General features: G+C 37.3%; 1 protein-coding gene across 1 annotated transcript in view; it reads right to left on the bottom strand.

Moving 5' to 3' along the window:
• Window positions 1–12,478, bottom strand: part of LOC129728721 (uncharacterized) — a 106,409-nt gene extending 93,931 nt beyond the window's left edge. The window contains exons 1-3 of the transcript XR_008728655.1: window positions 12,353–12,478; window positions 12,167–12,284; window positions 12,049–12,106 (exon numbers count right to left, since the gene is read on the bottom strand). The gene's annotated coding sequence lies outside the window, so the exon portion shown is untranslated. The remainder of the gene's footprint in view (window positions 1–12,048; window positions 12,107–12,166; window positions 12,285–12,352) is intronic.
• Window positions 12,479–14,346: the final 1,868 nt, after the last annotated feature.

Genomic DNA, 14,346 nt, shown 5'->3' with positions numbered 1-14,346 from the left:
AACAATAATAATAACAATAATAATAATAATAATAATAATAATAATAATAATAATAATAATAATAATAATAATAATAATAATAACAATAATAATAATAATAATAATAATAATAATAATAATATTAAAATTTGTTCCGAACTATTCCATTGAGGCTATTTTTATTGCAATTCAGTGTCAGTACAAATCGAAACCACCCAGCGTTCTAATTGAAATATGACTTCGACAATATCGGCAACCACCAGGGCGAATGTTTTTGACTTCGTGTATACATTTCGGGTGTCCGCTCGTTGGGTGGGGCTTACACGCGCTCTTTTGAACGCACCATGTACCTAAGTCAGAACCACTCGGCTTGCATGTAAGCCGACAGCGTTGCGTGTTCGGTCTTCAGCTTGCAGCGGAAAGTAATACGAAATGCCCCCTGTGATGTTCAAATCCTTCAAAATCGGATTAGAGGCAAATCTATTGCAACTGTTTGCAGCCGAGGTAATCAATTTAGTCGCGATATCGTCAATTTTCCCCATTGTAAAACGAGTTGTGTATGTTGCTGATCTAACTGTTAACATACCAACACAGTCGCATGCTATATGTACCTCCTCAAATGAAAGCACTTCTTTAGAATAAACACACACAAGCTTACGTAATGTGTGTGGTGATCCAATTGTCAACATTCAAATTGATTTCACTTCGGCATGTGTAAACAATCAGTGTAAATGATGTGATTATTGAGCTAAACTAAGTTCAAAACGCTCAAAACTACATGCACACTAGCGCTGCGTTTCGGCTGAATTCCGCACTATACTATCCGCAAATTACAAGCCCTTGACCTCTTGAGTAACTTTACTGAAAACCGCAACCCTCTATATGGTGAGATTATTGAGCTAAAAAGCGTTCAAAACACTCAAAACTTCATGCACACTAGCGCTGCGCTGTGGCTGAATTCCGAACTATACTCTCGTCCAATCACAAGCCCTTGACCTCCTGAACAACTTTGCTGACAACCACAACTCTCTAGATTTCCAGAATCAAAAGATAGAGTTACATTAATCTGCCCATATCAAGTGATGCTAAACTTTTCGGGGTGTTGAAATATTCAAACTGGGTGTTGCAATACTCAGCAAAGCGATTCCAAACTTATGACGGGTAGTGTATATCATTTAGTTCTTTTACTGTTCTTTACCCAATGATGTGTAACCATAGGCGCAAACTTTAGGGGGCAAGGCATTTTTTGCCCTTCAATATTTTTCCCGAGGGGCGACGTATCATTATGCCCTCTCAATATTTCTAGAAAGTTGACGTCTCTTTTTATGTTTTCCTTATTTGTTATTTTGTTTTCGTTTCACTTATTTGTTATTTTGAGGCTTTACAACCTTCACGCCATTCTGCAAAATTGTGGTCTATGATAGTTACTATCAAAACTGCCATTTCAATCACTAAACGTCAAGACATGTCGCATGTAATTTTCTTTTCTAGAATTAGATACCTAAATCAGATTTTTTTGAAACGGTCGCCTCCCTCAATAATTCTTTGAAGTCGGCACCCATGTGTGTAGCTTTTTACTGTAGGACCACTTCCAGGGAATCAACAGGCGTTGAAAAAAGTGACAGTCAGCGTCAAGACGGTTTGCCTTTCTATTTCTTAGTGGTTAGTGTTCGGAATTTGAATCAAAGCCGTTTTCTAAATTCTCGTTATTTTCATATACAAAACATGTTTAAAACTATATAAATAGCACTTAATTGCAACAAAAACAAAATAGCCAACATGATAAACATCGATGAGAAAATTCATTTGTCGTTGTTTTTAGTGCAAGAAGTTACATCATAGCTTTTTAGTTCAAAACTTGATGCAATACGGTATATTGAATACAACCATGCTGTTGAAAATTCTGGGGAGCTAAAAAATTGAAATGGAAGCGCCCTATGCGATATTTGAAAGCTCTTGTATCCGAAAGCGAAATAAAACAATTTTTGGCGATGATTTAATGTTATCAAAATGAGCAATACAGCAATTGGACTAAAACATTTTGTATTGCTTTGCTGAAAGAGGTTTGCGTTGAGGCTGTGGTTAAGATTTTTAACACATTAGTTCAGAGAGTTAATCTCGCTTGAAGTGATTTTTTTTGTTGTGTTTGTTTTTTTTTGTTACGATACTATGCTACACAAGTAAAAAAAATAAGCGTTAATTGCTTTGAATATTTTTTCCAATAAAAAATTAGGAAGAATAGAGCCCCCCTAAGATTTTTTTTAGTTGCGTCTATGTGAAAATTATATGACTGTAGAGTATTTCTCCTACAAAAAAAAAGTGCAAACAATATCAGCAAAAGAATAACTTTACTAATAGTTAATGATATTTTTCCTTACCGATAACTATAAGTAGTTACTGAGGGTATTCCCATCCCAAGCATAGTGCATTCTTCATTTCGCTTGCGCCCATTACCAACGTGGCTTCAGTCGCTGCTGGTGATGCGACATGCAAATAGTCGCAAGATAGTTCTGTTGATGCACCTCGAGTGCCAACTTTTACTAACCGGGACTTCACCCTAAACGAATCAAACTGAGCAGCTCTCTTAGGTTTAAGATCGATCCCTCTCGCCAGTTGGTAGTCGGCAGTGAAACAAGGCTGCAGGAACAGTTAAAATATATTATGTATTAAGTTGAAAATTGGAGTTGTAGACTAGCTACATTCGATTTTAGTCTCATACCGTACATTATACTTAACGTCGGAAGTAGTGCGCTGTATTACTTGACAATATCAGCGTGTTTGTATACTTCGTACAGCTCGTAATTCATGCGCCTGCGCCACACCCAGATAAATGAATTCGTCGACAACCACGCTCTCTGCCAGCCACCAAACTGGCAGTGTTTATGGTGAGTCCAATTCTCGCAGCTTCCCTTTTGAGAGTCGTAAAGGCCTCCTCAACTGCTCTACGGTTAACACCAATTATATCAATGTCGTCCGCAAAGCCCAGAAGCATGAGACTTAGTGATGATGGTGCCGCTCCTCTGCACACCTGCCCTTCGTATCGCACCTTCCAAAGCTATGTTGAACAGCAAGTTCGAGAGCCCGTCACCTGGCTTCAGACCATCTAACGTCACAAACGCGTCCGAAAATTCGCCCGCTGTCCTGACGCATGATGTGAAACCGTCGAGCGTCGCACGTAGCAGTTTAGTTGCTACACTTTTCACTTTTTATTCACTTTCACTATTTAATTCTACCACTTCACTTTTCACTTGCAAATACGTATTTCGGCACTGACATGGTGCCTTCGTCAGTGCTTATTTGGACTGTGGAGAAAATAGCGAAACCCCAAGAATTTTATACCTAATTAGGTAAACGACTGGGGCAAATTTTAACTCAGAAAACGTAAACAACTTGAGTTAGGTAGAGAAATGTGCGGCCTGGTGATCCATGCCTTGTCGGGGAGTTTTCGGTAGAAATTTAAAAAGCCAAGAGAAATGATTACCCTGATCTCTGTTAAGGAGGGTAGCTGGGTTTTGTTTGAAAATTCCTAAACTTTCTGCGACATCTAATTTCCAAGGGGATGTTACTGATCGAACTAGACTAATGTTGTCGGTAGTCATAGCGTGATCTTCATGAAATATATGTTCGTCTATTTTGGATCTGAAATGGTGAGTTATTCCTTTTTCTGAGTCTTTCTTAGCCTTTACATGTTCTGAAGTATGTTCCTTAAACCGGATGTCTAAATTTCTTTTTGTTTGGCCAATGTAAACTTTATCACAATGTGGACATGCAACTTTATAAACACCCGCCCTATGTAATTTGTCAATAGTGTCTTTAGTAGACCCCAACTTTGTTTTCATTTGATTATTTCTACTACTGTAGATAATATCGATACCAAATTTTCTAAATTTTTTACGAAGTTGACGAGTGAAACTGACCTCATATTCAACCACTACTCTTTTCCGATCTTTTGTTAGCGGAGTGAGTGTTGTGTGAGATTTCCTATGTTGGATTCGTTTCTTTTTGTCATAAATGGCTTGTATGGTTCTTCTGTTATATCCATTCTGCTCACCAATATCAAAAATATATTCCATTTCGTTTTTCTTACCTTCATTACAGAGAGGCAAAGATTCCATACGGTGGATCTAATGGTGGAAAGAAGCCATTTTATGCTGGGAGGAGTGGTTAGAAGTGTTAGGTATTACCCGCTTAGTATGTGTGGGTTTCCTAAAGATTTCGAATTCAAAGTGGTTGGAGTTTTTAACATCGACTACATCTGAAAATGGAAGCCTGTTGTTTTGTTCAATTTCCAAAGTGAACTGGATATTTTTATGAAGACCATTCAAAACTCCCAAAAAACTTTCCAAGTCCCCCTGTTGTAAAATACAAAAAATATTATCAACATACCTCCACCAACGATCTGGTAAGCAGTCTTTTTCATTTAGTTTATTTTCCAAATGTGCCATAAAAAGCTCACATAAGAAAGGTGAAAGAGGATTCCCCATCGGTGCTCCTTTTGTTTGTGTGTAAAATTTCCCACGAAATGAAATATAATTGTCTTCCATGCAAAGTCGAGTTAACTTCAAGTAACTGCGTACTTTAGTTTTCCAAGGGTTGTCACGTTGTTGGGAAAGAAGCCAATCTTCCAAAAGATTTATAGCTTCTTTCACTGGAACACTCGGAAAAAGTGCTGTGACATCAAAAGAAACCATTATCTCGCCAGTGTTGATGCCCCCCGATGATTTTAAATTTTCAACAAAAACTCCTGTGCTCTTAACAGATCGACTAGGAAATTTTTTCGGCATTGATTGAAATTCCTTGACTAACCATTTTGCCAATTTTTCTGTTGGTGCCCTCACCGCAGAAACGATTTCTCTCATTTCATTACCAGGTTTATGTACTTTAGGGAGACCCTTTATTCTAGGAAGAGAAGGGTTCGAAACACGAAGATTTTTCAAAGCGTCACCAAAAATAGGTTGGCATTCTTTGATAGTTTTTTCAAAGTTTTTCACCATGTCGGTAAGGGTTTAGTTGGGAAACCATGTTCTAGCATTATTTGCCATAGCTCGTTGCGCTTCACTGTATCGTACGCCGCTCGAAAGTCTATAAACAGATTATGTGTCTGCAGGTTGTGTTCTCGAAACTTGTCGAGGATCTGTCTCAAGGTGAACATCTGGTCCGTTGTAGATCGCCCCGATCGAAAACCGCATTGGTATTCTCCAACGAAGGCTTCCTGCAACGGCCTCAGTCGCTGGAACAGGATACGGGAGAGAATTTTGTAAGCGGAATTAAGGAGGGTTATGCCTCGATAATTACTACACTCGAGTCTATGTCCCTTCTTGTAGATAGGGCATATGAGTCCTTCCAACCTTAGGATAATCTGGTGAATTGCACTACACAGCCGCTCGCTCCCAACTTTGAAAAGTTCGGCCGGTAAGCCGTCCTTCCCAGCGGCTTTGTTGTTTTTAGCTCTTTGCAAGCATTCTTCACCTCGTACAATGTTGGTGGGTCCACAGCTTGTCCGTCCTCCCTAATTTCTATCCTATTCCCCTCGACGACTCTCCTCCCTTCCTCGCCGTTAAACACCACTTTCGAAGTGTTGCTTCCAACGCCTGGCCACCTGCGATTTATCGGTAATCAGGTTCCCCTCCCTGTCATTGCACATGGCAGGTACTGGCACGGTCCGGTTCCTGATTCCGTTGATCGTTCTATAGAAGCTCCTCGTGTCGTGCCTGGTGAAGCAATTCTCCACCTCCGCGAGGACGCGATCTTAGTGCTCACGTTTCTTACGGCAATGAAGCCTCTTTTCGGCAGCTCTTGCCTCCCGGTATTTCTCCCGCATCTGACGCGTTACACTATTAGCTGCTACTAACGTGTTGGCGTAGGCTCGATTCTTCTCCTCCGTCACCTCTAGGCACTCAGCATCGAACCACCCACTACGCGTGGTTCCCGTTGTCATGCCTATCACCTCTCGCGCTGTTTCGCTGACCGCATCATGGATGTGCTTCCACTGTTCGTTCAGGTCCACTCCAGCTGGTCCACCGATCCGTCTATCAACTTTCCGAGTATACTCTGCAGCAACTCCTTCCACTGATAACCTCTGGATGTCCAGACGTATCTTCCTCGCCGATCTCGATTTAAATACATTGGACAACCGGGCGCGAATCTTGCCTACCACGAGATAGTGATCCGAGTCGATGTTTGGCCCTCGAAAGGACCGCACATCTATGACGTCTGAGAAGTGCTGGCCGTCGATCAGCATGTGGTCGATCTGGGAGCGGGCCTCTCTATTGGGGTGTCTCCAGGTGTGCTTCCGAATATTCAGACGTGCAAAATGGGTGCTACAGAGGGCCATTCCCCTGGCCGCGGCGAAGTTCACTAGCCTCAAGCCGTTGTCGTTGGTGGTAGAGTGAAGGCTTTCCCTACCAATAACAAGACGAAAGAACTCCTCTCGTCCGACTTGTGCGTTCGTATCTCCGATGACGATCTTTATATCGTGTTGTGGGCACTCTCCATACGTTTTCTCGAGGAGCTCATAGAGCTCCTCCTTTACGTCATCGGTTTTATCGTTTGTCGGCGCGTACACGTTGATAAGGCTGTAATTGAAGAATCTGCCCTTGATCCTCAATACGCATTGACGGTCATTAATAGGCCTCCACCTAATAACACGCTTCATTTGGTTTCCAAGTAGTACGAAACCGACGCCCCGTTCCGCTCTATCGCTGCCACTGTAGTAGATGTGATACTTGAAAGAAGTACCCGCGGTCGGATCGACCGCCCGGAATTCACGTTCCCCGGTTTTAGGCCAACGCATCTGATTTGCTATACAGCGCATTACTTCCGACGTTAGGTATGATGTACGGTATGAGAGAAAAATCGAATGTCGCTAGTCGACAACTCCAATTTTCAACTTAATGCATAATACAAGGGAATAAGTAGTGTAGTGTAAAGAAGATTCACGGTTTTTTACACATTTTTTTTACTTTTACGCGGATTTTAGAATTTACGCAGTTTTCGGAATTCACGCGGATTTATCAGAGTAGTGGTTTTTCATTTTCAAATCGCTTACCGCCCGAAAAGTTAACTTAATTCAATTAGTTACTAAAGGTTTACTGATTTGGCCTGACATGATATTCAGCTCTATCTAGGGGAAAAAAGCACTGATATTGATTCTTTTTCGAAAGTATTTAGCAGAAATGATTAAAAACTTAACAAATAAAGATTTCGCGGTATATATATATATTTATATATGTATATATATATATATATATATATATATATATATATATATATATATATATATATATATATATATATATATATATATATATATATATATATATATATATTATATATATATATATATATATATATATATATATATATATATATATATATATATATATATATATATATATATATATATATATATATATATATATATATATATATATATATATATATATATATATATATATATATATATATATATATATATATATATATATATATATATATATATATATATATATATAACTTTTTGACAGTTTCGTAAGGAATTTTGTTGAGGGCTCGAGTAGAGCCGCTATGAAGAAAATTCATTCCGTTCATTTTCGTCGAGCAGTTCATACTGGTGTTGGTACCGGGTGATGTGGGGCAAAGAGTACCAAAAAAAATCGCCAGTGTTACGTATGTCATCAAAGTACATGCCTTGTAAATGTTTGTGAGATCAACTTTGCTCGACATGGAGCTCCCCAACTGGTAATATCTGACAGCGGAAGGAACTTCATCAACCATGAAATGATGAAAATGGCCAAATTGTGGAACTTCCACAGGGTGGCCACCCAATCGGAAAAACGGGAAATGCGGGAAAAAGTCGGGAATTGAATTACATCGGGAAAAATGCGGGAAAAAGTCGGGAATTTTTTTATTTAATCGGGATTTTGTTACCAAGATTTTTTCAAAGTATTGTGTATGATGCAATAACAAATGATGGAGAAGTTGTAAGTGCAGGACTGCAAGTTGGTCCCTTAAAAGTCACATTTTTCTTCAGCAGTCAATCTTTTAACCGGAAAGTCACTAAACTTACTTATTTTGACCCGCTGACCAGCTGACTACTTTTATCAGTCCTGCTTTTCAAATTAAATAAATGTTGACACCAAATGTCTTAGAATAGCATAAAACGTCGAAATGTTGTTATCTTAAAAAATTGAATGGCATCTGTGGGACTTCTCAAGATGGTAAAGCGAATTGAAACCGGGGTAGAAAATCGGTCCGGAGTCTGGGAATGGAAGTTGCCAGTATATCGAGAAAACATTTTTAGTGAGAGAATCAATCATAAATTCTCATATGTACAATAGAAACTTTCATTTTTTAAGAGCAATACAAAATAAGTTTCACTGTACAATCTTACTAACATCACTAGTTATTAGTAGTTATTTGAATAAACAAATTGAGGATAAAATAAGTGGCACACAGTTCTGATTCTCCAGGTTTTCAAATAGATTCCCAAGGAACAATTTGGAAGCCGTTATGAAAGCAAATGTGGAATAAAGGCAGTGTAGAAGCAACCGGTGCTGAATAAACAACACGCTGAATTATTCGTTGTACAAACGTTGCAGCATTCATTGTTCATGTGCTTATTCAACAGTGGAATTCCAGCTTAACAGAACTTGTTCAAACGTTTGCAAAAGATTACCAGCAACACTAATAAATATATGCTGCGTTGAAGCACTTTAATGGTTTCCATTCATTAGTGGGGTTCTCGCTTAATAAAAGCTTTTTGAACGTTTCAAACGGCAATCCGGCAGCTGTTATTCTGTATGTGTTGTTCAAATGCCGCATACATGCGTTTGAAGTCTCCCAAGGAGCATTTCATAGGCTCTTATTAGACGCAGGCGGTAAATCGCCGGATTTATGAATCATCCTTCTAAACACGTCGTATGATTGGTTTATTGCAGTATAAAGGTTTTTCAACCACTGAGAAAATCAGCAACTTATCTGCTTTCAAATCAAAGTCAGTGGTGCTCCGAATAATCTAAAAGCTAAAGAAAACTCTTGCTGAAGTATTTTCATGTAGTTTGATTCACATATGTTAATGTTTCCTTTACTTCTTTGGCCGCTAAGAGCCTCAGGGAAATCTGTCCCGAAATTTCCTTTTGAGGACTAATCCTCAAATCACCTCGAAAACGTAAAAAACGGCCCGCTGGAGTATATTTATGAATTTGATACCCATTTCATTAAACTGTTTCTATGCTCATTAGAAGCCACAGTGGAATCTATTCCCAAAGGACCATTTTGGAGGCATACAGCACTCGTGCGCTAATTGCACGAAAGTTGCAGTGCAACTAGCGGATGGGCTTTTTAATTGCATGAACTCAAAACTGTCAAAAATTTTTAGTGGGTGTGCTAATGTTTGGTTTTCGTGTATCCGTTTACGAACCAATTTCGAACCAGTCAGATATTTTCATACATTGCAACTTAGTTGGAGTGTAACGAACATTACTGTATTTCAGAGAATCCCACGTTTTCAGAAGCTGTTCAGTGTGTGGACAGCTTAATGCGACATTTCAGTGAGGATTCGACACAAGTGATCAAATTGAAATTAATTAGATCGACTATAATTGAAAACAAATTGGGCAAACGTGCAATGTGATTATGTATATTTGTTATTTAGTACATACAACCGGAATCTAAAATAACAAAATTAAAAATATTGAATTTATTTTCAGTTAATTAAATATTTCGCGCATTCAGTATCCCCTCGCAAAACTTGACAGAGAGACATTAGCTTCAAAAACCACGTGTAGTTTGACGCAAAACTGCTTTTTAATTGCACTTTTGTGCAACTAACGGACGTGCAATTAAAACGCAGTGCAACTAAATCGCGTGCAATTAGCGAACGAGTGCTGTATTACCAAAAACGTCCGAAACTGTGAAAATTACCTGTTGTATGAACTGTCAGATGCTGATTAGAAAACAAATACATAAGTTGCTGAGTCTTTAGGCGCTTAAGCTGTGGAATTAAAAATTGCAAAAGTTACAATCAAAAAATTTAATTTACTTTGGCCACGCCGGGCACACAAAGGGTAAAAAATTCAAGTCACCCCGTGTAAAAACTGTGTAATGTGTAAAAACTATTATAATCAAAAACTGCCTTTTTACGAGCTTTGAGATATCACTAAGTTTTTCGTTCAAAATAAATGTGTGTACCTCATGCGTGTGTGATTCATCTGAAAAGTTTACAAGGTGGAATAATTCACATCAAAGCATAATTGGGCGGCGTGCGACCAGACCGAGCCAAGCGCCATTTTCTTTAAAATTGAGTTATAAGCACCAGTGGATGTGCAAACTGATAATTTATGTTCCATTAAAGAATGAAATCATTTGAACAGTTCATAGGCGTGTTATACTAATAAATCTCTGTAGCACTTTGTAAAAAAAACGAAATTGCGTTCGACCAGAGTGAACCGTAAACACAGACATGACATCTAAAGAAAGTGATTGTTTGTGATTTAAACGCAAACTTTGCGATTTATTTTAACCAGTAACTGATTTCTCCGCTCCGGACAGCTCGTTAATACGACTGTCATCAGAATTAGATAAATGAACAGCCAGGTGGTTTTCGTAGAGCCGAACTTCGTTTCAATAGGCACATCACTTTTTTTCAAGATCTTGTTGAGCCAGACCGAACCAAGTGCATTTTATTTTCATTTGATATTTTTCAAATAAAATTAAATTTTTTCTTGTAACGTACATCAGGACTGGGTTAATATACGTTAAATCAATAAAATTAGACAATACCCGCTTCAAAATACCAGAGCATTTCATATTGATACTATCTTAAAACTTAGCACTTGGTGCGCTTTGGCATCAGGAAATAGAGCAACAGAAATAAAGCTTTGCTCGTCTATCAGCTGTATAATTTTTGATACAGATTGAACCGAGAGTTGAAGCAGCGTTGTTATCTATGTATTATGTTTGACTAGTGAGAAAAATTAGCTTGTTTAATAGTCAAGTTGATATGTTGTAGTAAATACGTTGGACCAGACCGAACTGAAGACCATTTTTTTAAATTTTTGTTCAACTAGAGTGAACTGGGTGCATAAGTGTCAAAAATGAAAACCAAATATTTTATCAATTATTGCTATTTTTCGTGTATTTATGATAACAGGACATTCATTAAGCCCTGTTCATTACGTGTTAGCATTGAATCAATGATAAGTTCAAACACGATTAATTTATGGGTGGTCAAACTTCAATTGCTAATTACTCAAAACAATGTGTTTGGCGCTTGGCTCGGTCTGGTCGCACGCCGACCAATTAGTAATAATAAAAAAAAACACAAATTTAGTTTAGTTAGCCTGCTGTTCATCGAAATTCCCTCAACGTTTATTTACCTTTGAAATGACATCCCAATTCCCAGTTAGCGAACAGAAGTGTACACTACAATGAATTCTATCAGAACAGTCTTCCGGTGTTCCGTAACTGATTGCATAATTACTTGAATTAAGCCTGAATAATTTTCGTTTATAATACAAAAGATATTAAAATTCAATACTGAGTACTAAGCGCCCCATTGGAAAGAAACAAGACTGATAAAAAATTTGAGAATGTGCGATGAAAATGTGCCTTTTATTGAATACATTCCATTTTCGTATATTTGCAGGAATACATGGTGTTAAAACTTTTTAAATGCAGATTGTGAGTAATATCCACGGTCCAAACAAAGTTTTTAGAATTTATATGAGCAGTTGTCCACGGAAGGAGGGGTTGAAAATCTTTCAAAATCTGTCCACGTGGTATGTGGATGGCCCCTAAACCAATTTGCGTTCCATCGAAAATACGATACGAATCATTCAGAACAAAAAAATGTAAATAAAAATACAAATCATTGATAAGCCATCACCATCCCAAATAATTATTGGTATGGAAAAATAATGTTTACACCAATATTATTCACAAACACTCGAAATAATAATGTACCCGAACAAGCCCTCGGAGGTTAAAGATAGGAATAGTACGAAAGTGTGTCGTTGTTGGGCATCAACATAACATGACAAAACGATTGAATTCATTTTTTTATCTCACCTGTTCATCACGGTCAAATGCCTCATCTACACTTTGGTGTATAATTTATATGAAGCTCCTAAAAATGAAAATGTAAGAGTATTTAAATATCATACAATATATTGTGGTATCTACTTACCGTTGTTTTCTGGCAAATGATCTAAGCCTAATTTGTGAATTGAAGTAGCTGCCTTTCCCGGCAATTTATTGATGCGGAACCACAATTACCGCTAGCTTCGACGGTTTATACCACACTCCTTTGATTGAAATACGTTTACTACAGTTAGTGACTGTTAGTGAATTTTAAGATCATATTAATAATTACCTTGCTTCACGGAAATTGCATTGAATATTTGGAGAAAACTCAATCAAAATCGGTAAACAACAACACAATAATACTGGAGACTGAAGCCGAGGAGACTGAAGACTGAACGGAAACTGACAGCGACATAATAATGATCAGGGATGCCAGAAGATTTGAACTGAACAGCAGCAACAATTTTATGCGCAATTCTCAGAATATACAAGAAGCTTATATGTCGTAGAAATATGGGAAATATATAGTAGATTTATACAACATAGAAAAGATCAATCCAGGCTGGTCGATTGAATTGGCCGATCGATTTATCACAAAAGAATAGATTGATTCAGTAAATGACTTTTTATCTTTAATTACCCAATAACTGTTAGATGTTGCTTTTTATCGAGCTGCATTTGTTTGAAAATTGAAACAGTATAAAAAAATAAAAAATAAATAAAATATTTATGAAAAGTATTAACGGAGCAATACATTTTACAGAAACGTTAGAAATAAATTCAATGAGTAAAAACAATTTCTATAAACAGCAGTTAAGGGAGTAAATACCTATGCCGGCGTGCGGTATGACAGTTGCTTACATCCGCACACGCACTTAAAACCAAGATTCGCAGACTATTCTGTCGATCTGGCATGCCTGGTTTTGTCAAATCAACTGGTACGCTTTGTTTAGAGGTGAGTGCAAAAAGCTTTTGCTCCAACAGTTCTGCAATGCCTGTTCAACATTTAATAGACCAGAACGTTTAGAATCATATTCACTTTAAACACAGTATACGTCATATTACAGATTAGCTCATATCATTCATCGATGACCGCCGAGCAATGGATCACAAGTTCGAATCTCAACAGAAACCCAACAAAAAAGGATGATTTTAAGAGGGTGGTATTGCCTTCCAAAATAAATTAAAAATTTACCCATATCATTTCCACAAGCAAAAAAAAATTAAAAAAAAGTTTGAATTTTTTTACTATAATTATTATTATTAGAATAATAATTATAGTAAAAAAATTCAAACTTTTTTTTTATAGGGGGGGAGTTTGTAATGATTTAATTATGTACTAAAATATCTATTCAGAATAAGTGTTCTGCCACAAATGGTGACATTTCAACACTATTATATATATTTGTACGCTTTTTAGTATTATTGAATGTTATTAGCTTTCGCAGTTAAGATAATGTAATTGTAGGGAAATTATTAAACCTACTTGTCAAGAAAAAAAAAGGAATAAAACGAAACTTAAAACTATCTTAATGACTATAAAGTGAGCTAATCGTTGCAATTGAGGATTGCAACGATTTTTGTCGGAATTTGTTGATAATTTGGCTTGACATATTTTCGAATGTTTCTACATTAGTGAGCCTATGTAGCTCGTTCGTGCTAAACCAGGGAGGACGCTTCAAAATCATTTTCAAAAGTTTATTCTGAATCCTTTGAAGTGTCTTCTTCCTGGTTGCACAACAACTTGTCCAGATGGGAACTGCATATAACGTTGCTGGTCTAAATATTTGTTTGTAAATTAACAGTTTATTTTTGATGCATAGTCTAGAATTCCTGTTGATAAGAGGATATAAACATTTGATATACTTATTGCACTTTGACTGGATATTTTCAATGTGCTCCTTGAAAGTAAGATTCTTATCATAAATTAGCCCTAAGTATTTAACTTGATCAGACCAATTTAAGACCACACCGTTCATCTTAATAACGTGGTTATGGGTGGGTTTAAGAAATGAAACTCTTGGCTTATGAGGAAAAATAATTAACTGTGTTTTTGAAGCATTAGGGGAAATTTTCCATTTGTGTAAGTATGAAGAAAATATATCTAAACTTTTTTGAAGCCGACTGCATATTACACGAAGGCTTTTTCCTTTTGCGGAAATGCTTGTATCGTCACAAAACAGAGATTTCTCACAACCTGGTGGTAAATCAGGAAGATCAGAAGTAAAAATGTTATATAAGATTGGGCCCAAGATACTCCCCTGAGGCACACCAGCTCTAACA

This window comes from Wyeomyia smithii, chromosome 1 (genome assembly GCF_029784165.1).
Source record: "Wyeomyia smithii strain HCP4-BCI-WySm-NY-G18 chromosome 1, ASM2978416v1, whole genome shotgun sequence".
Taxonomy (NCBI): Eukaryota; Metazoa; Arthropoda; class Insecta; order Diptera; family Culicidae; genus Wyeomyia; species Wyeomyia smithii.
The sequence above is the reverse complement of the archived record's forward strand: the minus strand, read 5'-3'. Positions and strand labels throughout refer to the sequence as shown.